At 47.6% G+C, this 27,362-nt stretch overlaps 1 protein-coding gene across 2 annotated transcripts in view; it reads right to left on the bottom strand.

Annotated features, from left to right (window-relative positions):
• Window positions 1-22,586, bottom strand: part of PLEKHB2 (pleckstrin homology domain containing B2) — a 153,248-nt gene extending 130,662 nt beyond the window's left edge. For both annotated transcript variants that reach the window (XM_063919558.1, XM_063919557.1), the window contains exon 1: window positions 22,451-22,586. The gene's annotated coding sequence lies outside the window, so the exon portion shown is untranslated. The remainder of the gene's footprint in view (window positions 1-22,450) is intronic.
• Between the last annotated feature and the right edge of the window lie 4,776 nt (window positions 22,587-27,362).

Below are 27,362 nucleotides of genomic sequence, written 5' to 3'. Positions count from 1 at the left end.
GGGGGGTGACACGTGACAGAACACAGGGGTGACATGGTGACAGAACACAGGAGGGGATGGTACAGCGAGAGCTAAAGTTCTCTCCCCGCAACCTAAAAAAAGTCTGACGCCACTGCCCGCACACACAAATATACACACACTATCACACACACACACTTTCTTTCACTTTTCCCATTTACTTACTGATCTGGCTGGCAGTGGCAGGAAGGATGGATCTGTAGCAGTTTGCCTCTTGTCCCGTGTAGCTCCGCCCCCTGACGTCCCGTGTAGCCCCGCCCCCATCGGCACATAGCTCCACCCCCTTTTCGCCTGAACACAGCCGTTGTCACTGTGGACGGGAGGAGGCTGCTACAGCGCAGCAGGGGAGAGAGGCGCCGCCGGCAGCTAGGAGGTACTGCAGTGCAGAGCAATGACAAGCAGCTCAGTCGGTCGGGCCGCTTGTCATTACTCGCTGGTGGGAGGCAGTGGGCCGGGCAGGATCGGTTTGCGGGCCGCATCCGGCCCGCGGGCCGTATTTTGCCCACCCCTACTCTAGGCACAGTGGTAGGGTTGCACATTTACAATGCATGCAAATGCCAGCACTTAGAAGGAATGTGTAAGTTACTTTGTTTCTAAAAGGCTTTGACAATTGTTCTTCAGCAACTTGTACATAGCAAGTCATATGATAATTGTCCTAGCTAAAGCAGGGTGTTGATTAGCAGGCCTATTGGTGGGCAAACATTTTCTTTCAGGTACAAACGAAGGTTTGGAAAGAAGACTGTGCTTTCAACATCTCCTGTGGTGTGATAACTCAAAACTGTTTTTGCATGGAGACACAAGTGGCTGCTAAATCAAATTGTGTTTTACAAATGCAAACTAGTGGGTTTCGTTTAACAACAGTTTGATCTAACATTTCCTATGTAGGGTGCATAGTATGTTTAACTTATAAGAACGTTGTCTATGTGTGAGAGGATGAATGCAATTGAAATTCAAGTTATATTTACATTTGTGAAAGAGACATGAACATGGTAATCAGATTGCGTTTGGGAAAGCACACTGGTTTGGTTATATATGAAAAGGAGCAGAACATTTCTTTATCTAATTCTTAACATTTGAAATGTACTGTAACTTGTATTTATTTATATTTTGTGCGATAACCTGATTGGTTGGAGAAGATAGGGAGGGCTTACACCCCTGTGGTACTGTGTGTAGAATTGAGATAAAAAGAGGAGGCCTGTGAGCCTCCAGGGTGTAATATACCAGTTTCATTCTGCTGTAACATCTCCTGTATTGCTGAAGTTCTTTTCAGAACTATTGCAAATAAACATCATTTGCCTCAAGAAGACCGCTTCATCTTGTGACCTGCAGGGCTAGGCCAAACCAAGCTGTTTTCCGGCTGTCCAGGGTGTAACCAGCGTCTCCAAGATCCGCCTTCAGCCTGCTACCGTGCTGTGCTTAGGCAAGCAATGTTTGGGGATTCGTCAACACCACACAGGTGTGGTAAGGTGGTGTGTCGACGCATACAGAGCAGAACCGTGGTTCCAAACATCACGGCAGGTTAGGAGTTTGGTGGTGGCAGCGTAAACCTGCCCACTGTGCAGTGGGTGGAGTCAGTAACAGGCGGTTACTGACGGTAAGCGGAAATCCCCTCTGTGGTCAGGTCCCGTGTGACCTAAACATCCATTCTGTGCACTGGGGACGAGACGCGAAAACGGTGAGGGCTGTCGTTTGGGAACATCCGGTCACACGTGGCTTTTGCATAATTTCACACAGCCACTATGTACAAAGATGCAGCAGCTGTGCATTAGCATCCACCACTGAATCAGCCCCTCAGAGCACACTATTTGGCTGATTCATGGAATTATTAATACAGGAGGTTCGGTTTGTCATTGTCGGTAGCCTGCCTGATGCTTAAACAACAGAAGTCTGCACAGTTTGACAATTATTTAATTAATGTACAAGGAAAGTTCTCCCATTCATACATTATTTGGCCTTGTAAATAAATCTATCTATCTATCTATCTATCTATCTATCTATCTATCTGGTACAGATGTAAGCAGCAAATTGCTAGTGGGTAAATAAAGAAAAAAGTTTTCATTAGCAAAAACTGAAAAATAATGTCAATTTCAGGGTGATGAAAGTGTTGCTACAGTATTTAAAAATAGGATTTTGGTACTTACCAGGTAAATCCTTTTCTTTGAATCCATAGGGGGCACTGGAGTACTCTTGGGGATATGGACGGCTTAGCAGAAACAAAGGCACTGAATATTTAAATTTAGAACTCTCCACCCCTCCATATCCCCGAGTACCTCAGTGTAGTATCTCAGTGTTTTTTACTGAGCCGAACAGGAACTATAGAGAGGTTGACAATGGAGAATTCCTATAACATAACGGACAACAACAAAGTTGACACATAACGTTACTGACAACGAAACAGTTGACACCATAACCGATAGAACCTTATAATTGAACCAGTCGGTGAAAATGTGTTACCATAAGATCCCCTGAGCTTAATACAACCCAGGTAAAACTGCTCTGGGTGGGCATCCAGTGCCCCCTATGGATTCAAAGAAAAGGATTTACCTGGTAAGTACCAAAATCCTATTTTCTTTTTCATCCACTAGGGGTCACTGGAGTACTCTTGGGACGTACCAAAGCTTCCCCCGTGGGCGGGAGAGCTGTTTGACACCTGTAACACTAGGCGGCCAAAGCTAGATGCTGATGCCGCAAACGTATCAAACTTGTAAAAGCGCACAAACGTGTGCACTGAAGACCATGTAGCCGCACGGTCAAGCTGTGTCGTAGAAGCTCCACGACCAGCTGGCCATGACGTTCCCACAGAACCTGTGGGATGAGCTATTACTGATGTAGGCGACTGTAACTTAGCCTTAAGGTAAGCCTGACGTATAGTCAGTTTTATCCATCTGGATAAGGTCTGCATCATAGAGAACAAACAACGTATCCGTATTACGAACTGTAGACGTTCGGGACATATAAACGCGTAATGCGCGTACCACATTCAGAATTCTAGAATGTACTGTCAACACAGGAATTACTATTGGTTGATTGATGTGAAAAGATTTGACACTAGCTTTGGTAAGAAATCGGAAATCGTCCGAAGTTACGCTCTGTCATCAGGAAACACCAAATACGGTGGCTTGCAAGACAAGGCACCCAAATTTGAAAAAAAACGCCTTGCCGAAGCTAAGGCTAGAAGAAAAAACGTTTTCCAAGTCAGAAACTTAATATCCACTTGCTGTAAGGGTTCAAAATATGAAGACTGTAAGAAATCTGAACCCAAATTCAAGTCCCATGGCGCTGTAGGTGGGATAAATGGAGGCTGTACTCTGAGGACACCCTGCAGAAAAATGTGTACCGACGGCAATAGAGCCAATCGTCTTTGAAAATAAATTGACAACACAGATACCTGCACCTTCAGTGTAGATAAACGCAGTCCTCCATCCAACCCTGTCTGTAAAAATAACAGAATACGGGTAACTTGAAAAATTATGTCGGAAACTTCCGAGCTTCACACCAACCTATATAGGCACGCCAAATTCTGTAATAATGAGCTGCCGTAACCGGCTTCCTAGCTCGTAACATGGTTGGTATAACCGATACTGTAATGCCCTCTCTTTCTTCTGAAGAGGGCGGTCTCAACAACCACCTCGTCAACCGCAGCCGCGCTAAATAGGGGTAAAAGAACGGCCCCAGTTGTAACGGGTTGGACGTAGTATGAGCGGCCAAGGATCGTCTGCGAGTAGTCCTCGGAGATTCGAGAACCAAACTCTCCGAGACCCATGAGATATCACTAGTATGACTGTGACAGACTCTCTTATGATCCGTTTTAGCAACGGAGAGAACAGCGGAAAACGGTGGAAACAGATACACGAGGCTGTACGGCCACGCGATTGTGAGAGCATCCACCGCCACTGCCCTTGGGAACTGTCGTTCTGGACACATACTGGGCATTTGTAATTGTGGCGAGATGCCATCATGTCCACCTGAGGGTAACCCCACCTGTGGACCAACCTATGAAACACCTCTGGATTTAATGCCCAGCCTCCTGGATGAAAATCCCGACGGCTGAGATCATCTGTCTAACAGATGTCCACTCCCGGAATGAACCCCGTCTACAATATCACCTTGTGGTATTCTGGGCAATTGAGGATTCGAGCTACTTCCCGCATTGCCATGCGGCTTCTCGTTCCTCCCTGGTTGTTGTGTATGCGACTGCCGTCGCGTTGTGTGACTGGCCTTGGACAGTCTGAGAGCGAAGCATGTAGTGCATAGTAAATTGCACGGAGTTCCAGGACCTTTATAGACAGCAATCTGTCGTGATCCGTTTAGAAACCCTGTCGCTGACCATTTTAAACTACAACTCCCCAACCTCTGAGACTCTCGCCCAGAGTAGAGACACCCTCGCCCCCCTGTGGGATACGCGAGTGAAAACCTCCGAACTGAAGCGCTTCGAAAGCCCATCATTGTTCCTAATAGGCGAATACACCAATGTACCGATAGTGTGCGTGGCTTGAGCACTAATTGTACCAGATGGCGTATAATCTGTTCTTTCTGGTGTAGTAGGTAAATTCTTTGATTTACCGTATCTGGAATCATACCTAGGAATTGAAGTCGTTGAGACGGAATTAGATGCAATTGTTTTTGAACTTGACACTGCAACCGTGGTGTACGTTAGCAGCGCAAGTCGGAGGAGCATCTGTTGAGACGGAGCTCTTATGAGCAGATCGTCTAAGTATGGAACGATTGTCACTGCCAGGGATCTGAGATGAGCTATCATCACAAACATCACTTTGGTGAATACCCGAGGCGCTGACAAGAGGCCAAACGGTAGAACCTGAAACGGTTAATGGTTGTGGCGTATTGCAAAACGCAAGAACCTGTGATGAGGTGACCAAACCGGAATGTGTAAGTACGCATCCTGGAGATCAAGCACAATCATGCAATCTTGTGGCTCCAAATATGCAAATACTAACCGCAGAAAATCCATCTTCAATCTGTAGTAAGTGACTTGCTGATTGAGACTGCGACGGAGCCCTCCGGCTTCGGTACCACAAACAGACGGGAATAATAACCCTGACTTTGTTGGTGTACCAGGCCTGGAAATAAAAACTGCTGAAACCAGCAGAGACTGAATGGCAACCTGCCAAAACGCCTTATTTCGTCCGACAGAGGCAGTCCTGTCTTTTAACCCTAAATAGCGGATACATCCATGAGTGGATGGCTGAAAACCCGGCAAATGTAACGTGTAAAGGCGCACTCCCACAATTGGAAATTCGAGATGGGCTGAGAGCCCGTCAAGCCACTGGCTTGTTGTGACTTTAGCGTCCTGGCGTTACAAGGCGTGACTGTTTTTGTACCACAGCCTTGAAAAGACTGAAGTCAAAAGGCTTTAAACGCCGGACCAGAGTATTTCCGGCTTGATACCGGAGGAGGCCATTTTGTCAAATTTAGGACCAAACACTTCTGGCCTTGTCGTGCTGAAACTAGCGACGATGAAAAACGAGAAGCAAGGTAACAGGCGGCAGCAGACGCTGTACCGAGATACCCAGCAGCTTCTCATTAACGATAAGTATAACGTGATTGTCATTGTTTCCATACACAGAGCGCCCTAGTGACCCAAATGTATCTTGGGTCTTTATAAGGTTTGACACAGACGAATTCACCAATGGCAGATTCTCCAATTTAGATGTCACTGTGTGGAAACGGGTAAATAGCATTAAATCTTAGTAAGATATCCTAAATTAGAAAACCATTGAAGATCTGTCGTTTAGTAAATACAACGGATTAGATGTTAGAGGCTCCTTATTCTCTGTAAATTTAGATGTTAGAGCCTCCTTATTCTCTGTAAATTTCAGAGACTGACTCACTGGTCATTATCAATGTATGGTTGTCAAAACCCGCACTATCTGACTGTCTAATGTGCCCTCCTCACTCGTATTTAGCGCTGTGAGGTTTGACATAGAATTGTCAGGACTGCAACATAGAAGAAATGTTTAAATTATAAGACCAGTTAAATTAACACCCTGGTATCCAAAGTGAAATTGGACTGAGACTCCTCCGTTAAAGCTGGCGGAGTAACTTCCGAGACTCCGATCTTACCGCTCCTGTCGAGCGGAGTCAATTTGAATTGCCAATGCTTAACATAGGATCTGGGAATGAACCGGCTTCCGGAGTGGAAACCTACAAAACATACTGAACATGTGGTAGATTTATGTCCAGACTTTTGTTTAAAAGTATTTTTAGTCTGTGCTGGAGCCTTACTCCTTATGCCGACAGACAACACAATAGGCAAAGGACAGACACTTGCACGACTCAGTAAAATTATTACTTAAGGTGTGTAATATATATCTATCTATTTATGGCCGAAATGCAGTTCACATGGCCAGCCTATGTGAAACCTGAACCAAACTTCCCACTAACACCCCTGCGCCTCCGGTGGAGTAGTGATGTAGGGCAGGAATGTTCTGGAATTACAAACTGGAAGAAACAGGAAGCATGGTTAAAATGGCCCCCATGCCATGCTTACACTGATAATCACAGTTACAATTGCTACAGTGTTAATATAGGCTGAATAGCCTATTATACAGTGAAAATCACAAGCAGGTTACAATACATGCTGTAGTGTTAATATAGGTTCAATAGCCTATTATACAGTGATAATCACAGGCAGACCACAATACATGCTGTAGTGTTAATATAGGCTCAATAGTCTATTACACAGTGAAAATCACAGGCAGTCTACAATACATGGATCCAGTATTAATATAGGCTCACTAGCCTATCATACATTAACTCTGCCTGCTGTTTATATAGGTATGGCAGCCCTTTACATTCCCTTGTAGCCGCGCTGTAATCAGCCAGATTCCCCCCCCCCCCTTCCCCCTGTACTCCCTGTAGCGCTGTGTCTCAGCGGTGAGCGCCGGGAAGTTGCAGGGAGGCGAGGGACACTTCTTGCCGAGCAGCGGAGGTCGGCTGGCCGGAGCGGCGCGTAGCGGCTTCCGGCGTCGCTAGCCGAGCTGCGGCGGTTCTCCCCCTCTCAGCGCTGGCACCAAGACTGCACTGACGGAACGTCTGGGCGGGCGGACGGTGCTGGGGCGGCCGGACGGAGCGGCTGGGCGGCCGGACGGAGCGGCTGGGGCGGCCGGACGGAGCGGCTGGGGCGGGCGGCTGTATGAGCAGCGGCGGCATTACAACAGTGACCCCACACAGCGGGGCGGCAGCCTGCGCTGACCGCCCCGTTTCCCCAGCATACCTTGTTGTAGGGAGGCCTGCGACGGGCTTCTAAGCTCCGAGCTCTTCCGGTCATGGCTGCGACGGGGCTTCTATTTGTAATCTCCGTCCAGCCCTTCAGGTCATGGCTGCGACGGGGCTTCTATCTGTAAGCCCCGTCCAGCTGTTGCAGGAGACAGTGGGCTGCCTGTGGCTGTGAGGGTGCTCTTTGTGAGGACCGACACGCCATGCGCTGTCCGTGCAGCGGCACTATCCCGGACCCATGTTTTTCCAGAAACTGGGAAGGGATGTGCTAAGTGAAAAAAAAGTAAAATGTAAAAGTAAAAATGAAAAATTAATAAAATCTTCCACCAAGTGTGGGAACTCCACACAAGCCTTGTTAGTGCTGTGAGCACAGAAAAAACACTGAGATACTACACTGAGGTACTCGGGGATATGGAGGGGTGGAGAGTTCTAAATTTAAATATTCAGTGCCTTTGTTTCTGCTAAGCCGTCCATATCCCCAAGAGTACTCCAGTGACCCCTAGTGGATGAAAAAGAAAACTGAAACAGTTACTCAAGTAATGGCCATTTGTCTCTGTTGATTTTGATTGCCTTCTGCGGACTGTCCCTATTTAATGGTATTCATTTACATGAGCCTAGAATTCCCTGCTGATCTTCCTCACTGTTCCTCTATGACCTTTTTGGCTCTTTCTCATACCTTGCCGCATATCCCATCTCCTGTACTCCCCTTCCCTCCCTCCCCTGTTATCCCCTTCTCTTTATATCCCACTGTTTTAAACTCTGTTTTGCAATATGTTTATTGAACATCTCTTGCCATTCTTGTGTCATGTTCAGACTGATGATGTATGGGCCTAATTCAGACCTGATTGCTAGGGTGCCTTTTTTGCATCCCTGCGATCAGGTAGGCGCCGCCTACAGGGGGAGGGGGAAATCGCTGTGCAGAGGTGCGGTCGCATGTGCAGGAGAGCTGTACAAACAGAAGTTTGTGCAATCTCTGCACAGACCAGGACTTACTCTTCCAGTTCGATGATCGGGGCCGGAGCTGACGTCAGATACCCTCCCTTCAAACGCCTAGTCCCTCCTGCGTTTTTCCTTACACTCCTCTAAAACGGTCAGTTACCACCCACAAACGGCCTCTTCCTGTCAGTCACCTTGCGATCGCCAGCGCGATCGCTTTGTTCGCACCATCCCGCCGCTGCCCGGCACTCCCCATCGCTGCGGACCAAGGCGCCTGCGCATTGCGGTGCATTCGCATGCGCAGTTCAGACCTGATCATAGGCTGTACGAAAACGCAGCCTAGCGATCAGGTCTGAATTAGGCCCTATGTTGTCTTTATGTTCGTGTATTGCTTCTTCTTTTCAATAAAAACAGTTAACACGAAAATAGGATTTTATATACCTACCGGTAATTCCTTTTCTCGTAGTCCGTAGAGGATGCTGGGGTCCAATTAGTACCATGGGGTATAGACGGGTCCGCAGGAGCCTTCTGCACTTTAAGACTTTTTTTACAGTGTGAACTGGCTCCTCCCTCTATGCCCCTCCTCCAGACCTCAGTATAGGAACTGTGCCTGAGGAGACGGACAAACTTCGAGAGAAGGATTTACTTTAAGCTAGTGGCGAGACTCACACCAGCTCACACACCCTCACCATGCCGCACAACATGGCATACAACTCAAACACATGCCAACAAGCATGAATAACTTTACAGCAACTGCTGAACAACAACTTAACACGTGATAACTTGTGCAAGAAGATAATATACAGGAAAAAGGAGCACTGTGAGGGCGCCCATATTCCTCTACGGACTACGAGAAAAGGATTTATCAGTAGGTATATAAAATCCTATTTTCTCTAACGTCCTAGAGCATGCTGGGGTCCAATTAGTAAAATGGGGATGTACCAAAGCTCCCAGTACGGGCGGGAGAGTGCGGATGTTCATGCAAAACTGATTGACCGAATTTAAGGTCATCAGCGGCCAAGGTGTTAAATTTGCAGAACTTAGCAAACGTGTTTGTGCCTGACCAAGTAGCTGCTCGGCAAAGCTGTAGAGCCGAGACACCCCGGGCAGCCGCCCAGGAAGAACCCACTTTCCTAGTAGAGTGGGCCTTAACCAAATTCAGTACCGGCAATCCTGTCGTGGAATAAGCATGCTGAATCGTACATCTGATCCATCGTGCAATTGTCTGCTTAGAAGCAGGACACCCAATCTGGGGGGTAATTCTGAGTTGATCGCAGCACTAAGTTTGTTAGCAATTGTGCAAAACCATGGTGGTCATTCCGAGTTGTTCGCTCGTTGCCGATTTTCGCTATATTGCTGATCATTCTGGTGATCGTACTGTGATTGACAGGAAGTGGGTGTTTCTGGGCGGAAACTTGCCGTTTTCTGGGCGTGTGCGAAAAAACGCTGGCGTTTCTGGGAAAAACGCGGGAGCGGGAGTGTCTGAAGAAAAGGGGGAGTGTCTGGGCGAACGCTGGGTGTGTTTGTGACGTCAAACCAGGAACGAAACTGACTGAACTGATCGCAATGGCTGAGTAAGTCTGGAGCTACTCAGAAACTGCTAAGAAATTACTATTCGCAATTCTGCTAATCTTTCGTTCGCAATTCTGCTAAGCTAAGATACACTCCCAGTAGGCGGCGGCTTAGCGTGTGCAATGCTGCTAAAAGCAGCTAGCGAGCGAACAACTCGGAATGAGGGCCTATGTGCACTGCAGGGGGGAGCAGATATAACATGTGCAGAGAGAGTTAGATGTGGGTGGTTTATTTTGTTTCTGTGCAGGGTAAATACTGGCTGCTTTATTTTTACACTGCAATTTAGATTTCAGTTTGAATACACCCCACCCAAATCTAACTCTCTCTGCACATGTTATATCTGTCCTCCCTGCAGTGCACATGTTTTTGCCCAACTGCTAACAAATTTGCTGCTACGATCAACTCAGAATTAGGCCCCTTGTTGGGATCATACAGGATAAACAATGCTTCTGTTTTCCTAATACGAGCTATCCTCGTAACGTAAATCTTCAAAGCTCTGACCACGTCTAAGAACTTTGAAGGAGCAGAGGTGTCAGTAGCCACTGGCACCACAATAGGTTGGTTAATATGGAATGAAGACACAACCTTTGGAAGAAAATGCTGACGAGTTCTCAGTTCAGCCCTATCTTCATGAAAGATCAAATAGAGGCTCTTGTGAGACAAGGACCCCAATTCAGACACCCGCCTCGCGGATGCCAAAGCCAACAGCATGACCACTTTCCAAGTGAGAAACTTTAACTCAATCTCTTGCAGAGGCTCAAACCAATCCGATTGAAGGAACTGCAATACCACGTTAAGGTCCCATGGTGCCGTAGGAGGCACGAATGGTGGTTGGATGTGCAGAACCCCCTTCATGAACGTCTGAACGGAAGGGAAGCCAATTGTTTCTGAAAGAAAATGGACAAGGACGAAATTTGGACCTTGATAGACCCCAATCTTAAGCCTGCATCTACAACAGCCTGTAGAAATAGGGGAAGACGTCCTAATTGAAACTTCCCCGTTGGAGAATTCCTGGATTCACACCAAGATACATATTTTTTTCTAATACGATGGTAATGTCTAGACGTTACTCCTTTCCTGGCCTGAATAAGTGTGGGAATGACCTTGCTGGGAATGCCCTTTCGGGCTAGGATCTGGCGCTCAACAGCCATGCAGTCAAACGTAGCCGTGGTAAGTCTTGATAAACAAATGGCCCCGGCAGAAGCAGGTCCTTGCGAAGAGGAAGAGGCCAAGGATCTTCTATCAGTAACTCCTGAAGATCTGGATACCAAGCCCTCCTTGGCCAGTCTGGGGCAATGAGGATCGCCTGAACCCTTGTTCTTCTTATGAGCTTGAGAATCTTATGTATTAGCGGAAGTGGAGGGAACACATACACCGACTGGAACACCCACTGGGTTACCAGTGAATCCACTGCTATTGCTTGTGGGTCTCTCGACCTGGAACATTATTTCTGAAGCTTCTTGTTGAGACGAGATGCCATCATGTGTACTTGAGGAACGCCCCAACGATTTGCTACCTCCGCAAAGACCTCTTGGTGGAGGCCCCATTCTCCTGGGTGGAGATCGTGTCTGCTGAGGAAGTCCGCTTCCCAGTTGTCCACTCCCGAAATGAAGATTGCTGACAGAGCTTGTGCATGTCTTTCTGCCCAGAGGAGTATTCTTGTTAAATCTGCCACTGCCGCTCTGCTTTTCGTTCCGCCCTGACGGTTTATGTAAGCCACTGCTGTTACATTGTCTGACTGGATCTGTATGGGACGATCTTGAAGAAGATGCGCCGCTTGTAGAAGACCGTTGTAAATGGCTCTCAACTCCAGAATGTTTATGTGAAGAAGTGTTTCTTGACTTGACCATCTTCCTTGGAAGGTTTCCTCTTGTGTGACTGCTCCCCAACCTCAGAGACTTGCATCCGTGGTCACTAGGATCCAGGCTTGAATCCCGTACCTGCGTCCCTCTAGGAGGTGAGAACTGTGTAGCCACCCCAGGAGCGAAATTCTGGCTTTCGTCGACAGGATTATTTTCTGGTTCATGTGTAGATGCGATCCGGACCATTTGTCCAGTAGATCCCACTGGAACACCCTCGCATGGAATCGGCCATACTGTAGAGCCTCATAAGATGCTACCATCTTCCCCAGCAGGCGGATGCACTGATAAATCGACACATGCTGGTTTCAAATTTTGTTTGACCATTGTCTGGATTAACAGAACCTATTCCACCAGTAGAAATACTTTCTGTACCTCGGTGTCCAGTATCATTCCCAGAAATGACAATCTCATTGTCGGTTCAAACTGTGATTTTGGAAAGTTTATGATCCAACCATGTTTCTGAAGTACTGTCAGGGATAGTGCAATGCTCTGCACTAACTTTTCCCTGGATCTCGCTTTTATTAGGAGATCATCCAGGTAAGGAATTATGTTGACTCCTTTCTTGCGAAGGAGAACCATCATCTCTGCCATAACCTTGGTGAACTCTCTCGGTGCTGTGGAGAGCCCGAATGGCAATGTCTGGAACTGATAGTGAAAGTCCTAAAACGTAAACCTCAGGTATGCTTGATGAGGAGGGTAAATGGGAACATGCAGATAAGCATCCTTGATGTCCACCGACACACTGTCAGCGTCCGGAGTCTTACCGGTACGCTGGGGCCGGCTTCTCAGGCGGCGTGCGGGCAGCGGCGGAGGTGGGCTGCTGCGCCGGGACCGAGGGCAGCAGTAGCGGCGGTGAGGGTTACGCTCTTGCTGAGCCGTTGCTAGGAGACAGGGGCAGTGAGCTGTGTGGCCGTGCAGAAAGGTCTGCATTACTGGGCGCCGCCATGTTGGAGACCAAGTTTGAGACATAGTTCCTGTTTCTTCCAGCCAATCCAGGGGAAGTTCTCCCTATAAAAGGGGGCTGGTGTAGGACAGGGACGCCAGTGCTTCAAGTTACAACCCTGTTCTAGGTGCTTTAGCCTGTGCTCCCAGGATTCTTGCCGTATTCTGGTTACTCCTGACCCTGCTTGGCTGGTTCTCAGTTGCTGCTGCAGCCCTCCCGTTCCTAACCTGCTGCTGCCTGTGGAAGCGCCCCGGGAAAACCCGGTCCAGTAAGACCCTTTGGGCACGATCGGCCACGGGTCTCCTGACTCGTCTTTCAAGCCACAGTCCGCAGATCTTTTTCTCCAGCCACGTCTTTGTACCACCGTCCACAGTCCGCAGCTCATTATCTCCAGCCTCGTCTTTCAAACCACAGTCCACAGTTCTTTGTCTCCAGCCACGTCTTTAACCACCATTCACAGTTCCGCAGTTCATTATTTACAACCTCGTCTTTCAAGCCACAACCCGCATTTCTTTGTCTACAACTACGTCTTCAAATCATCATTCACCAGCCACAGTTCTCTACCTCAGTCCTGTTCACGAGAACTACAACCCACTGACTCTTAGCCCCGCCTACGTTCTTCAGTGCCCCTTGTCCCATGAGAAGGAACTATATCCAACCCCCTCATCTTGTTTATCCACAGACAACTACCTCCATGGGGAAGTCTCAGCTGCCGGATCCTCAAACCTTGCTAGACGTGACAGTAAGCACTGGCCCAATGGATTCGTCGGGGATTCAGGCCTCAGGAGGTGATTCAACTGCAGATATCTGGTCTCGCTTAAGTAAGCAGGAGGCCACACAATCCCAAATTGTGCAGTTCATGCAGAATATGTCCGAACGTCTCGATTCTCTCTGTGTTGCCATGACAACCCCTCAAGTATCTACAGCTGCTCCCACATTAGTACCTCCGGTCCCACTTCCTCCTGTACCAGTACCACTTCCACGGTTGCATTTGCCATCTCCCAGTAAGTTCGATGGGAATCCAAAACAATGCCGCGGGTTTCTTAACCAGTGCGAAATCCAGTTCAAACTACAGTCGGCTAACTTCCCATCAGCACGAACCAAAGTAGCCTATATAATTTCTTTACTTACTGGGCAAGCGTTGGAATGGGCTTCACCTTTATGGGAGAGGACGGATCCCATCCTGTCTAACTATTCAGAATTCATGGCCACCTTTCGAAGAATCTTCGACGAACCGGGCAGGACTTCTGCCGCCTCATTGGAGATCCTGTGCCTGCGTCAGGGCACGCGTACGGTCAGTCAGTACGTGATCCAGTTTCGTACTCTCTCCTCAGAACTGAACTGGAACGAAGAGGCTCTCATTGCAGCTTTCTGGAGCGGTCTCTCCGAAAAGATCAAAGATGACCTTGCAACTCGGGACGTATCTGATAAGTTGGATAAATTAATTTCCTTATGCAATAAATTAGACCTGAGGTACAGAGAACGCTGTATGGAGAGATCGCGGTCAGATCGTCCTAAGCCTAGAGTTGTTCTTCCACCAACACCATCATCACCAACTAGTGAAGAACCCATGCAGATCAACTGTTGCCGCCTCTCCAACGAAGAACGTCAGAGACGGCGACAAGGGAACCTCTGCTTGTATTGTGGTGCATCTGATCACTTTGTTAAATCTTGCAATCTTCGTCCGGGAAACGCCCGCTCCTAGCTTGTGCTGGAGAGGTCAAGCTAGGAGAATTCTCAGAATTACATATCAAGAAAGAGTCTGTCTTGTTAACCCACCTGGAGCTCCCTTCTTCCTCTCTTCTCATTCCTGCACTACTCGATTCCGGAGCCGCCGAAAGCTTCATTACATCAGCTCTGGTCAAACGATCTGGAATACAAATGGTCCGTTTGGATCGTACCATTTCTATTACTGCGGTGGATGGAAATCATATTTCTGAGGGTATTATATCCTTTCGTACTATTCCTCTCAAGATGAAGGTCGGAGTTCTTCATTCAGAAAATATCTCTTTCCTTGTAATTCCTAAAGCCTCTCATGAACTGATCATAGGATTTCCATAGTTATTAAGACACAATCCCCAAATAGACTGGCAAACTATGGATGTTCTCTCTTGGGGTCGAGACTGCTTCCAGAACTGTTTGCCTTCAGTAAGACGCCTCTGTTCTTCCAGCCCTTCCAGCCTTCCTGTGGAATACCAGGCCTTTCAAGATGTTTTCAGTATACATGGGGCGGACACCTTGCCTCCGCATCGCACTTGGGATTGCCCCATTGATCTGGTACCAGGCAAGACTCCTCCCCGAGATTGAATCTATCCTCTCTCACTCCCTGAGACACAGGCCATGTCGGAGTATATCCGGGAGAACTTGGATAAGGGGTTCATCAGGTCTTCCACCTCTCCGGCCGGGGCAGGGTTTTTCTTTGTCAAAAAGAAGGATGGGGGTCTGCGGCCCTGTATTGACTATAGAGGTCTCAATGACATAACAATTAAGAACAGATATCCGTTACCTCTAATTCCAGAACTGTTCGACCGTGTTAAAGGAGCTACTGTATTCACTAAGCTGGACTTACGGGGGGCCTACAATCTTATACGTATTCGCCCAAGTGATGAATGGAAGATGGCATTTAATACCCGCGACGACCATTACGAATACCTGGTAATGCCTTTTGGCCTATGTAATGCCCCAGACGTCTTTCAAGAATTCATTAATGAAATCTTCAGAGACCTCCTCTATAACTACTTGGTGGTGTATTTGGATGACATCCTTATCTTTTCCAGGGATCTGAAGACCCATCGAGAACAAGTCAAAGAAGTTCTAACTCATTTACAGAGGAATCAATTATTCTGTAAGTTAGAGAAGTGCACCTTCGAAGTACCCACGATTCCATTCCTTGGTTACATCCTCTCAGGGCAGAAGTTACAGATGGACCCTGCTAAAGTCCAGGCGATTCAGGATTGGTCGCTTCCAGCTACCCTCAAGGGAGTTCAACGTTTCCAGGGGTTCGCTAACTTTTACCGAAGATTTATTCAGAACTACTCTTCTGTCATAGCTCCCATAACCGCATTAACTAGGAAAGGAGCCGATCCTGCCAAGTGGTCTCCGGAGGCTTTGGAAGCCTTTTCGTCTTTAAAGGAGGCCTTCATGACCGCCCCTGTTCTTCGTCAACCCGATCTCAGCCGTCCATTCCTGGTGGAGGTTGACGCCTCTACTGTAGGAGTAGGAGCAGTGTTATCCCAGCTCTTCGAGGACAAGAAAGTCCATCCTTGTGCGTTCTTCTCGCGAAGATTCTCCCCCGCTGAACAAAATTACGCTATAGGGGAACAAGAATTACTGGCAATTAAGTTAGCCTTTGAGGACTGGAGGTATTTGTTGGAGGGAGCTCAACATCCAATCTCGGTAACCACGGATCACAAGAACCTCCTGTATCTACAGTCAGCTCGATGTCTGAACCCACGCCAAGCAAGATGGGCACTCTTCTTTACCTGTTTCAACTTTAAACTTAGTTACCGACCAGGTTCCCTCAACAAAAAGGCAGATGCATTATCCCGTTCCCTAAGTTCTGAAGAACCCTCTGACCGTTCAAAGGGACAATTCATCTTGGAATCCACCTCTTTTTCAGCCTCTAATACCTCTCCACTTCCTCCTCCAGGAAAAATCTTCGTTGCACCAAATCTTCGCAAGAAACTGCTTACATGGGCTCACTCCTCCTCCTTTATGGGCCATGCGGGTGGTCATAAAACGCTCAAATTCATTCAGCGCTCCTATTGGTGGCCTCATCTCAGGACTGACGTTCAGGAATTCGTGGCTGCCTGTCCAAAGTGTGCCCAGCATAAAAGTCCCAAAGGTCCTCCAGCCGGGTTACTCCATCCGTTACCTGTACCGCAAAGACCATGGACGCATATTTCTATGGACTTTATTACTGTTTTGCCTGTGTCTGGCGGATGAAATACCGTATGGGTCATAGTTGACCGGTTCTCTAAAATGGCACACTTCGTTCCCCTGGCTGGTCTTCCATCAGCATCCCAGTTGGCAAAATGATTCATAGCAGAGATCTTTCAACTCCATGGTCTACCGCAAGAAATCGTGTCTGATAGAGGTCCTCAGTTTGTGGCCAAGTTTTGGAGATCCCTGTGTTCTGCTCTCGGTGTGAAATTGAATTTTTCCTCAGGATATCATCCCCAAACGGATGGTCAAACAGAGAGAGTTTACTAAAACCTGGAGACAAATTCACAAGGCCTTGCTCAAGACATCCAAGAAGTATAAGATCTACGCAGATCTGAAGCGAAAAGCTGTACCAAGTCTTAAAGTGGGAGATCGGGTTTGGGTTTCCACACGTAACCTAAGATTGAAGGTTCCTACTAAAAAGTTTGCTCCCAGATTTATTGGGCCCTACCCAATCAAAAAAGTTTTAAATCCTGTGGCCTACAAAGTGAAGTTACCTCCGCATTTGAGAATCCCTAATGCTTTTCATATTTCTCTCTTAAAGCCGTTGGTACTTAATCGATTCAGAGCTGCTCTGCCTAAATCACCCAAGATCCAATCAGCACAAGGAGACGAATTTGAGATTCACAAGATCCTCGACTCCCGCAGACGATATGGTCGCCTCCAGTACCTTGTTGATTGGAAGGGATATGGACCAGAGGAAAGGTCTTGGGTAGAAGCAGAAGATGTCCATGCTCCAAGACTTTTCCGGACATTTCATGCCAATTTTCCAACTAAACCATATAGGTGTCCGGAAAGAGGGGGGTACTGTCAGTGTCCGGAGTCTTACCGGTACGCTGGGGCCGCAGGGCTGGCTTCTCAGGCGGCTTGTGGGCAGCGGTGGAGGTGGGCTGCTGCGCCGGGTCCAAGGGGAGCAGTAGCGGCGGTGAGGGGGTTCACTCATGGCGGCGGGACGCCGCTGCAGCGGGTCGCTCTTGTTGAGCAGTTGCTAGGAGACCAGGGGCAGTGAGCTGTGTGGCCGTCCAGAAAGGTCTGCATTACTGGGCTCCGCCATGTTGGAGACCAAGTTTGAGACATAGTTCCTGTTTCCTGTTTCTTCCAGCCAATCCAGGGGAAGTTCTCCCTATAAAAGGGGGCTGGTGTAGGACAGGGACGCCAGTGCTTCAAGTTACAACCCTGTTGTAGGTGCTTTAGCCTGTGCTCCTAGGATTCTTGCCGTATTCTGGTTACTCCTGACCCTGCTTGGCTGGTTCTCAGTTGCTGCTGCAGCCCTGCCGTTCCTAACCTGCTGCTGCCTGTGGAAGCGCTCCTGGAAAACCCGGTACAGTTAGACCCTTTGGGCACGGTCGGCCCGGGTCTCCTGCCTCCTGCCTTGTCTTTCAAGCAACAGTCCGCAGATCTTTTTCTCCAGCCACGTCTTTGTACCACCGTCCACAGTCCGCAGCTCATTATCTTCAGCCTCGTCTTTCACACAACAGTCCACAGTTCTTTGTCTCCAGCCAAGTCTTTAACCAGCATTCACAGTTCCGCAGTTCATTATCTACAGCCTCGTCTTTCAAATCACAGTCCACAGTTCATCGTCTCCAGCCACATCTTTAACCACTATTCACAGTTCCGCAGTTCATTATTTACAACCTCGTCTTTCAAGCCACAACCCGCATTTCTTTGTCTACAACTACGTCTTCAAATCATCATTCACCAGCCACAGTTCTCTACCTTGTCCTATGAGAAGGATCTATATCCAACCCCCTCATCTTGTTCACCCACAGACAACTACCTCCTTGGGCAAGTCTCAGCTGCCGGATCCTCAAACCTTGCTAGATGTCTCACACCACGAATTCCTTCTCCTCCAAACTGGAGATCACTGCTCTTAGAGACTCAATCTTGAATTTGAATCTTTTTAGATAAAGAGTCAACGATTTTAGGTTTAAAATCGGTCTGACCGAGCCGTCCGGCTTCGGTACTACAAACAGGCTTGATTAAAATCCCTTTCCCCGTTGTAGCAATGGGACTAAGGTGATTACCTCGTCCTGACGTAATTTTTGTATTGCTGGTAAGGCTGATTTGAAAAATCTGCATGGGGGGAGATCCTGAAACTCCAACTTGTAACCTTGAGATACTATTGGCAATATCCAGGGATCCAGCTCTGATTGTATCCAGATCTGGCTGAAGAGTTTCAGACGCGCCCCCACCTGAGCGGACTCCCGCAGGGGAGCCCCAGTGTCATGCTGTGGTTTTTGCAGAAGCAATGGCTGACTTCTGCTCCTGAGATCCTGATGCTGCTGAAGGTTTCTTACCTCTTCCCCGCCCTCACCCTGCGAAGAAGGGGGTACCCTTGGCCTTTTTGTACTTGTTGGGCCGAAAGGACTGCATCGGATGAGCAGAGTATGTCTTCTTTTCAGGTGCTGCTGCATGAGGAAGAAAACCTGACTTACCTGAGGTAACTGTTGAAATCCAGGTATCCAGCTTGTCCCCAAAAAGCGCCTCACCCGTATTGGGGAGAGCTTCAAAATTATTTTTAGATTCTGCATCTGCATTCCACTGGCGAATCCACAGTGCTCTGCGAGCCGAAACCGCCATAGCTGAGGATTTTGAACAGAATAAACCAATATCCTTCATGGCTTCCACCATGTAACCTGCAGAATCCTTTATGTGACCGAGAATTAAGACCACGTTATCCCTATTAACTGTGTCTAGATTATCTAGCAAGTTTTCTGACCATTTTACAATAGCATTTCCTTCCCACCCAGGCGCATGCAATGGTGGGCCTGAGTGCTGCTCCATTAGCCATATAAAGGGATTTTAAAGTTGTCTCCATTTTACGGTCAGCCGGCTCCTTTAAGGAAGCCGACCCAGGGACAGGTAGAATAATTTTCTTAGACAATCTGGACACGGAGGTGTCTACCATGGGGGGTGATTCCCATCTCTTCCTATCCTCTTCAGGGAAAGGATACGCCAAACGTATTCTTCTGAGAATATGACATTTCTTTTCTGGGTCAGCCCAAGATTTTTCAAAGAATGTATTCAATTCCTTTGAAGAAGGAAAAGTTACCACAGATTTCTTATTTAAATTAAAATAAGCCTTTTCCTCTGGTTCAGGTGTTGCCTCTGTAATCTCTAACACCTCTTTAATCATATATTGAATGCTTTTTGCTAATTTGGCGTCTACCCCTCTCAAATCCCCAGTGTCGACATGTGTCGGAATCTGTCTCTGTGTCACCTTGCATAATTTGTGCAAGTGACCTCTTCTGGGAACTTGAGGGGGGACGTGTGTATGACGTGGAGGGGTCGGCATACAGCACATCTTCCACTAATATTCTCCAATATTTAGTCTCTTGTTCAGACTCTGAGAACTTTCTAGAAAGCTGGGAAATCATCTGTTGTAGATTTTCCACCCACAGTGGGTCCTTCCCTGTGGGAAGGGCCACCACATTACACTCCTGCTTATCTAAAATGGCTTCCTCAGGGGAAGAGCTCTCTGTAATGTCTGACATGTTTACATTCGACATGACACTATCGTGCACTTTCACACCACAGTCACACAGGGAGCTATCGGTGACAGACCCACTAAAATCTGTCAGAGAACACGCAGAGGGATTTGCCAGCTCAAACACCGCGCCCTATGAAGTGAATTGTGTATAAAATACAGACAAAACCTTCAGTGCTGTAATATTCAATAATAGGCTCGCTCACCTAATTTACTATACACTCCCCTCCCTATCTATAACACCCTGGTACTTGTTCAGCTGCGTTATGAGGAGGAAAAAAGCGCCTGTCGGTCTTTTCTCTGTGTATCTGCAGGAGAAAATGGCGCTGAGTGAGTGCTGGCAAGCCTGAGAAGCTCCCCCTCCCCCCCCCCCCCGTAATGGCACAATTCTGCCTCAGAAGCAATTATTTTTATACTGGCTGGGGTTGTGTAAAACCAGAGGCTGTACTTGTGTCTTATGTTTTGCCAGTGAGAGTAGGATTTATCATGCAGCTAAGGGCACCCCCACCCGCACGTTGTGCGTGAAGGGCTTATAGTGTTATGGAGATGCATGTCAGCGCAGCCATCCCTCCGCTGCGCTGTACCTTTTGCCGCCAACGATGACCGGAGGGCCCCTCTCTGCAGGTCTCCGGTGATATACTCACCACTCTTCTGACTTCTGGCTGTTAGGGGGTGGCCGCAGTGCTGTGGGAGTGAGCGGTAGCCAAGCGCGTGTATGTATGTATGCTTAACACACTGCCCGCTCCGTCCATAGATATATCTGCTGATCAATTGATCTGCAGATATATCTTCCAGTATGTACCCACTTTAAGTCCCACGAACCAGGGAAGCTGTTGCCAGCAGCTTCCCTGAAAATATAAAACCTAACAAAGTCTTTTCCAGCAGAACTCTGTAGAGCTCCACTAGCGTGCCTCCAGTCTCAGCGGGCACAATTTCTAAACTGAGGTCTGGAGGATGGGCATAGAGGGAGGAGCCAGTTCACACTGTAAAAAAAGTCTTAAAGTGCCGAAGGCTCCTGCGGACCCGTCTATACCCCATGGTACTAATTGGACCCCAGCTTCCTCTAGGACGTTAGAGAAAAAAATATACTGTATAGTTAAACTAATGGTTACATATTGAATGTGCTTTTGACATAATTAAAGCAACCCAGAAATATACTGTTCTTTCTACAAATGCAATGCTATGAAAAAGTGTATACCTCGAATAGCAAACTGACAAATGTCACATGATTCTTCCAGAGAATTCCTGATATTGACGAAAACAAGTTTGTATATTTACACAACACACTGTATCTGTAAGGAACAGTGACTGCAGATCACGTTACATAAAACCCACAATACCTTTAATCTTTAAAGTAAAACCAGCAAACAGAATAGAAATAATGATATGCCTTGCCCGCATATTCTGGCACTGACATAATGCAGGGTTTTTTTCCCCAACAAGAACTGCCCAATTATTTATTACGACTTCCCTGTACAGTACAAGCACTCCTCTGTTCTAGAACGGTCCTTCCAGTGTATACTATTCATTTGTCACTGGACAAATACGGAAACAACAACTCTACTGTATGTTACAGTGTGCAATCAGTCATTGTAAAAGTGAAAAGAATGTTTTATAGCAATACCAATTTCTCACTTTTGTTAAAAGACATAGCAATGTACATACATATTTTGCAACTATGGCTTCCTACCTAGTTCTGGAGCAGCACACATTACCTATCTGCTAAAGCCAGAGAAGCTTTCTATCGTCACAGTTCAGATACAGTATGCTGATTTCAGTCCCTTTGAATACCACAGTACAAAACATATTTGAGCTGTGGGCATATAAACCTGCTGATATCAAGCAGTTGCTGCACAGGTAAGGACAGATCTGCATGCCTTTCTGCATACTGTACTGCTTTTGAAGACACAAGGCTCTTTGACTTTGATAGATTGGGATACTGTTAGATACGCTCTCCTAGAAAGTGTACCTAACCAAAATGTAACCCTAGTTAGGGACTAATATTTCCAAATTAGACCCCATGTGGATGATATAGAGTTGAACGCAAGTCACTTTTGCAGATGTATCTTTTCACAATGTGCATGCACAAGAGATGAACATACACAAGTATGGCAATTGCACATACACAGGCTAAGGTTGGCAAAGGTGGATCGCAATCATGTCACTGTAATTGCGGGCTATGCAGAGATGTAGTTACACCTATTTGAGACTTATTTTTCAAACCAAGGATATCAAACCAAGCATACAGCGGGGGCGGTCTGACTGCAGAGAGGCAAAAAAAGTCAGCACATGGACGTACATATGCATATAGCTCTCTGCACACAATGCGGGAGTAATTACGATCAACTTATGATCAAATCTGCATTGAACCTTAAGTATTTATTACACTGCTTGCATGTCACTCATAATCACATACCCAAATATCAACCTGTTAGTTATTAAAGAGTCACTTACCTCTCAGCTCTCCCACTCTATGCAGAGGATCCCTCCCCTGTACAGATAGTAATGTCTGTATAATTGTACTGCTCTCTCTCTCTCTCTCTCTCGGCGGCTGGCAAGTGTCAGTTCAAGTCCGGCACCACCTTCAGTGACTTCACATCAGTCTTATGACTGCTGACTGTTTACATGCAGCTGCTTGCAAATGATCTAGTTTTCCAAGGCAGCTGGAATTTGCAGTTTCACAGACCTTTCTCTAATTAAAAGAGAAGGGACAGGTGAAAGTATATGTAATACACAACTAGAAAATAGGATTTTAATTAGCTATCGGTAAATCCTTTTCTCGTAGTCCGTAGGGGATACTGGGAATCCATTTAGTACCATGGGGTATAGACGGGTCCACTAGGAGCCATGGGCACTATAAAAGTTTAATTAGGTATGCTGGCTCCAGTCTAGGAAACTGTGCCCGAGGAGACGGATATACTTCTATAGAAGGATATAGAAAAAGGAAAGTGGTGAGATTTCGAACCAGCACAAACATAACTAGAGGAAAGCCATGCTAACCAAAACTTGTAAACAGGAACAGCAACAGCTCTCCAGCTGTTGTGAAACTACAAGTCCCAGCATGCCCTGCCACAGTTTTAACAATCCCTTATAACAAAACTGTGACAGGGCATGCTGGGATTTCTAGTTTCACAACAGCTGGAGAGCCACAGGTTGGCCAGGCCTGCCCTAGGACGTAAGAGAAAACAGGATTTTAATTACCTACCGGTAAATCCTTTTCTCGTAGTCCGTAGAGGATACTGGGGTCCACATTAGTACCATGGGGTATAGACGGGTCCACTAGGAGCCTTAGGCACTTTAAGAAATCAATAGAGTGCACTGGCTCCTCCCTCTATGCCCCTCCTACCAGACTCAGTCTAGAAACTGTGCCCGAGGAGACGGACATAACCTGAGGAAGGATGTAACAGGTCAGTGGTGTGATTCGAACCAGCACACACAAACAAGAGGAAAGCCATGCTAACCAAACTTGAACAGGAACAGCAACAGCTGAACCAAACAACATTACAATATTGTAACCAAGTAACAGTGCAGAAAGAACGAAGCACCGGGCAGGCACCCAGTATCCCCTACAGAGTACGAGAAAAGGATTTACTGGTAGGTAATTAAAATCCTATTTTCTCTAACGTCCTAGTGGATGCTGGGAACTCCGTAAGGACCATGGGGAATAGCGGGCTCCGAAGGAGGCTGGGCACTCTAGAAAGATCTTAGACTACCTGGTGTGCACTGGCTCCTCCCACTATGACCCCCCTCCAAGCCTCAGTTAGATTTCGTGCCCGGCCGAGGTTGGATGCACACTAGGGGCTCTCCTGAGCTCTTAGAAAGTTATAGTCTTAGAATTTGTTATTTTCAGTGAGACCTGCTGGCAACAGGCTCACTGCAGCGAGGGACTAAGGGGAGAAGAAGCGAACTCGCCTGCTTGCAGCCGGATTGGGCTTCTTAGGCTACTGGACACCATTAGCTCCAGAGGGATCGACCGCAGGCCCAGCCTTGATGTTCGGTCCCGGAGCCGCGCCGCCGTCCCCCTTACAGAGCCAGAAGCAAGAAGATGGTCCGGAAAATCGGCGGCATGAAGACTCTGTCTTCACCAAGGTAGCGCACAGCACTGTAGCTGTGCGCCATTGCTCCTCTCACACACTTCACACTCCGGTCACTGAGGGTGCAGGGAGCTGGGGGGGGCGCCCTGAGGCAGCAATAAAAACACCTTGGCTGGCTAAAATACCTCAATATATGGCCCCAGGGGCTATATATGAGGTAAATACCCCTGCCAGAATTCCATAAAAAACGGGAGAATAGGCCGCGAAAAAGGGGCGGAGCCTATCTCCTCAGCACACTGGCGCCATTTTTCCCTCACAGCTCGGCTGGAGGGAAGCTCCCTGGCTCTTCCCTGCACAGTAAGAGGGAAAAGAGAGGGGGGGCATTAAAATTGGCACTGTATACAGTATATTATATAAAAGCTAATAGGGACATAACTCAGTTAGTCCCTGTATATATATAGCGCTCTGGTGTGTGCTGGCATACTCTTACTCTGTCCCCCCAAAGGGCTTTTGTGGGTCCTGTCCTCGTTTAGAGCATTCCCTGTGTGTCTGCGGTGTGTCGGTACGGCTGTGTCGACATGTTGAACGAGGAGGCTTATATGGTGACAGAACAGAGGCCGATATATGTGATGTCGCCCCCTGTGGGGCCGACACCAGAGTGGATGGATAGGTGAAAGGTATTAACCGACAGTGTCAACTCCTTACATAAAAGGGTGGATGACGTAACAGCTGTGGGACAGCCGGATTCGCAGCCCGCGCCTGCCCAGGCGTCTCAAAGGCCATCAGGGGCTCAAAAACGCCCGCTCTCTCAGATGGCAGACACAGATGTCGACACGGAGTCTGACTCCAGTGTCGACAAGGTGGAGACATATACACAATCCACTAGGAACATCCGTGACGTGATCCCGGCAATAAAAAATGTGTTATACATTTCTGACTTTAACCCAAGCACCTCTAAAAATGGGTTTTAGGTTTGGGGAGAAAAAACAGGCAGTGTTTAGTTCCCCCATCAGATGAATAAATGAAGTGTGTGAAAGCGTGGGTTCCCCCGTTAAGAAACTGGTAATTTATAAAAAGTTACTGATGGCGTACCCTTTCCCGCCAGGTGGATAAGTTACGCTGGGAGATATCCCCTAGGGTGGATAAGGCGCTCACACGTTTGTCAAAAAAGGTGGCACTGCCGTCTTAGGATACGGCCACTTTAATAGGTACCTGTTGATAAAAAACAGGAGGCTATCCTGAAGTCTGTATTTACACACTCAGGTACTAGACTGAGACCTGCAGATAGTGCTGCTGCAGCGTGGTCGGTGACCCTGTCAAACAGGGATACTAGTTGGCAAACATAAAAACATATTAAAGACGTCGTCTTATATATGGGGGATGCACAGAGGATATTTTGCCGGCTGGCATCCAAAATAAATGTAATGTCCATTCTGTCAGGAGGGTATTAGAGACCTGTCACTGGACAGGTGATACTGACTTAAAAAGCGCATAGAGAGCCTTATAAGGGTGAGGAATTATTTGGGGATGGTCTCTGGGACCTCGTATCCACAGCAACTGCTGGGAAGAAATAATTTTACCTCAGGTTTCCTCACAGACAAAGGTACAGTCCTTTCGGCTTCAGAAAAGCAAGCGGGTCAAATGGCGCTTCCTTTCTGTACAGAGACAAGGGTAGAGGGAAAAAAGCTGCACCAGTCAGCCTGTTCCCAGAATCAAGATTCTTCCCCCGCCTCCTGTGAGGCCACACCATGACGCGGGTGCTACACAGGTGTAGCCAGGTACGGTGGGGGGCCGTCTCAAAAATTTCAGCAATTAGTGGGCTCGCTCACAGGTGGATCCCTGTTTCTTTCAAGTAGTATTTCAGGGGTACAAGCTGGAATTCGAGATGTCTCCCCCCAGCCGTTTCCTAAAATATGCCTTGCTGACAACTCCCTCAGGCAGGGAGGCTGTGCTAGAGGCAATTAATAAGCGGTATTCCCAGCAGGTAATACTCAAGGTGCCCCTACTTCAACAAGGACGGGGTTACTATTCCACACGGGTTGGGGTACCGAAACCGCATGGTTCGGTGTGACCCATTTTATATTTAAAATCCTTGAACACAAAAATTCAAGTTCAAGATGGAATCGCTCAGGGCGGTTATTCCAAGCCTGGACGAGGGGGATTACATGGTATCCTGGGACATCAAGGATGCTTACCTGCATGTCCCCATTTACCATCCTCGCCAGGAGTACCTCAGATTTGTGGTACAGGATTACCATTACCAAGTCCAGACACTGCCGTTTGGACTGTACATGGCACCGAGGGTGTTTTATCAAGGTAATGGCCGAAATGTTGATACTCCTTCAAAAAAAGGGAGTTGTAATTATCCCGTACTTGGACAATCTCGTTATAAGGGCGAAGTCCAAGGAGCAGTTGGTAGTCGGGGTAGCACTATTTTGGAAAGTGCTACAACAGCATGGTTGGATTCTAAACAGCCCAAAGTCGCAGCTGGTTCCTATGACACGTCTACTGTTCCTGGGGATGGTTCTGGTCATAAACCAGAAATAGTGTTTCTCCCGGAGGAGAAAGCCAAGGAGTTGTCATCTCTAGTCAGAGACCTCCTGAAGCCAAAATAGGTAGCGGTGCATCATTGCACGCGAGTCCTGGGAAAAATGGTAGCTTCCTACGAAGCAATCCCATTAGGCAGGTTCCATACAAGAACTTTTCAGAGGGACCTGTTGGACAAGTGGTCCGGATCGCATCTTCCGATGCATAGGCTGATAACCCTGTCTCCAAGGACCAGGGTATCTCTACTGTGGTGACTGCAGAGTGCCCATCTTCAAGAGGGCCGCAGGTTCGGCATACAGGACTAGGTCCTAGTGACCATGGATTCCAGCCTTTGTGGCTGGGAGGCAGTCACACAGGGAAGAAATTTCCAGGGACTTTGGTCAAGTCAGGTTATTTCCCTACACATAAATATTCTGGACCTGAGGGCCATTTACAATGCCCTGAGGCCGGCAAGGTCTCTGCTTCAAAACCAGCCGGTACTGATCCAATCAGACAACATCACGGCAGTCGCCCATGTAAACCAACAGGGCGGCACAAGAAGCAGGATGGCGATGGCAGAAGCCACAAGGATTCTCCGATAGGCGGAAAATCATGTGTTAGCACTGTCAGCAGTGTTCATTCCCGGAGTGGACAACTGGGAAGCAGATCTTCTCAACAGACACGACCTCCACCCGGGAGAATGGGGACTTCCTCCAGAAGTCTTCCAATAGGATTGTACACCATTGGGAAAGGCCACAGGTGGACATGATGGCGTCCCGCCTCAACAAAAAGCTATAAAAGATATT

The sequence above is a fragment of the Pseudophryne corroboree genome, chromosome 4, assembly GCF_028390025.1.
Source record: "Pseudophryne corroboree isolate aPseCor3 chromosome 4, aPseCor3.hap2, whole genome shotgun sequence".
NCBI lineage: Eukaryota > Metazoa > Chordata > Amphibia > Anura > Myobatrachidae > Pseudophryne > Pseudophryne corroboree.
Note: the sequence above shows the minus strand (reverse complement) of the source record. Positions and strands in the feature narration are given on the sequence as shown.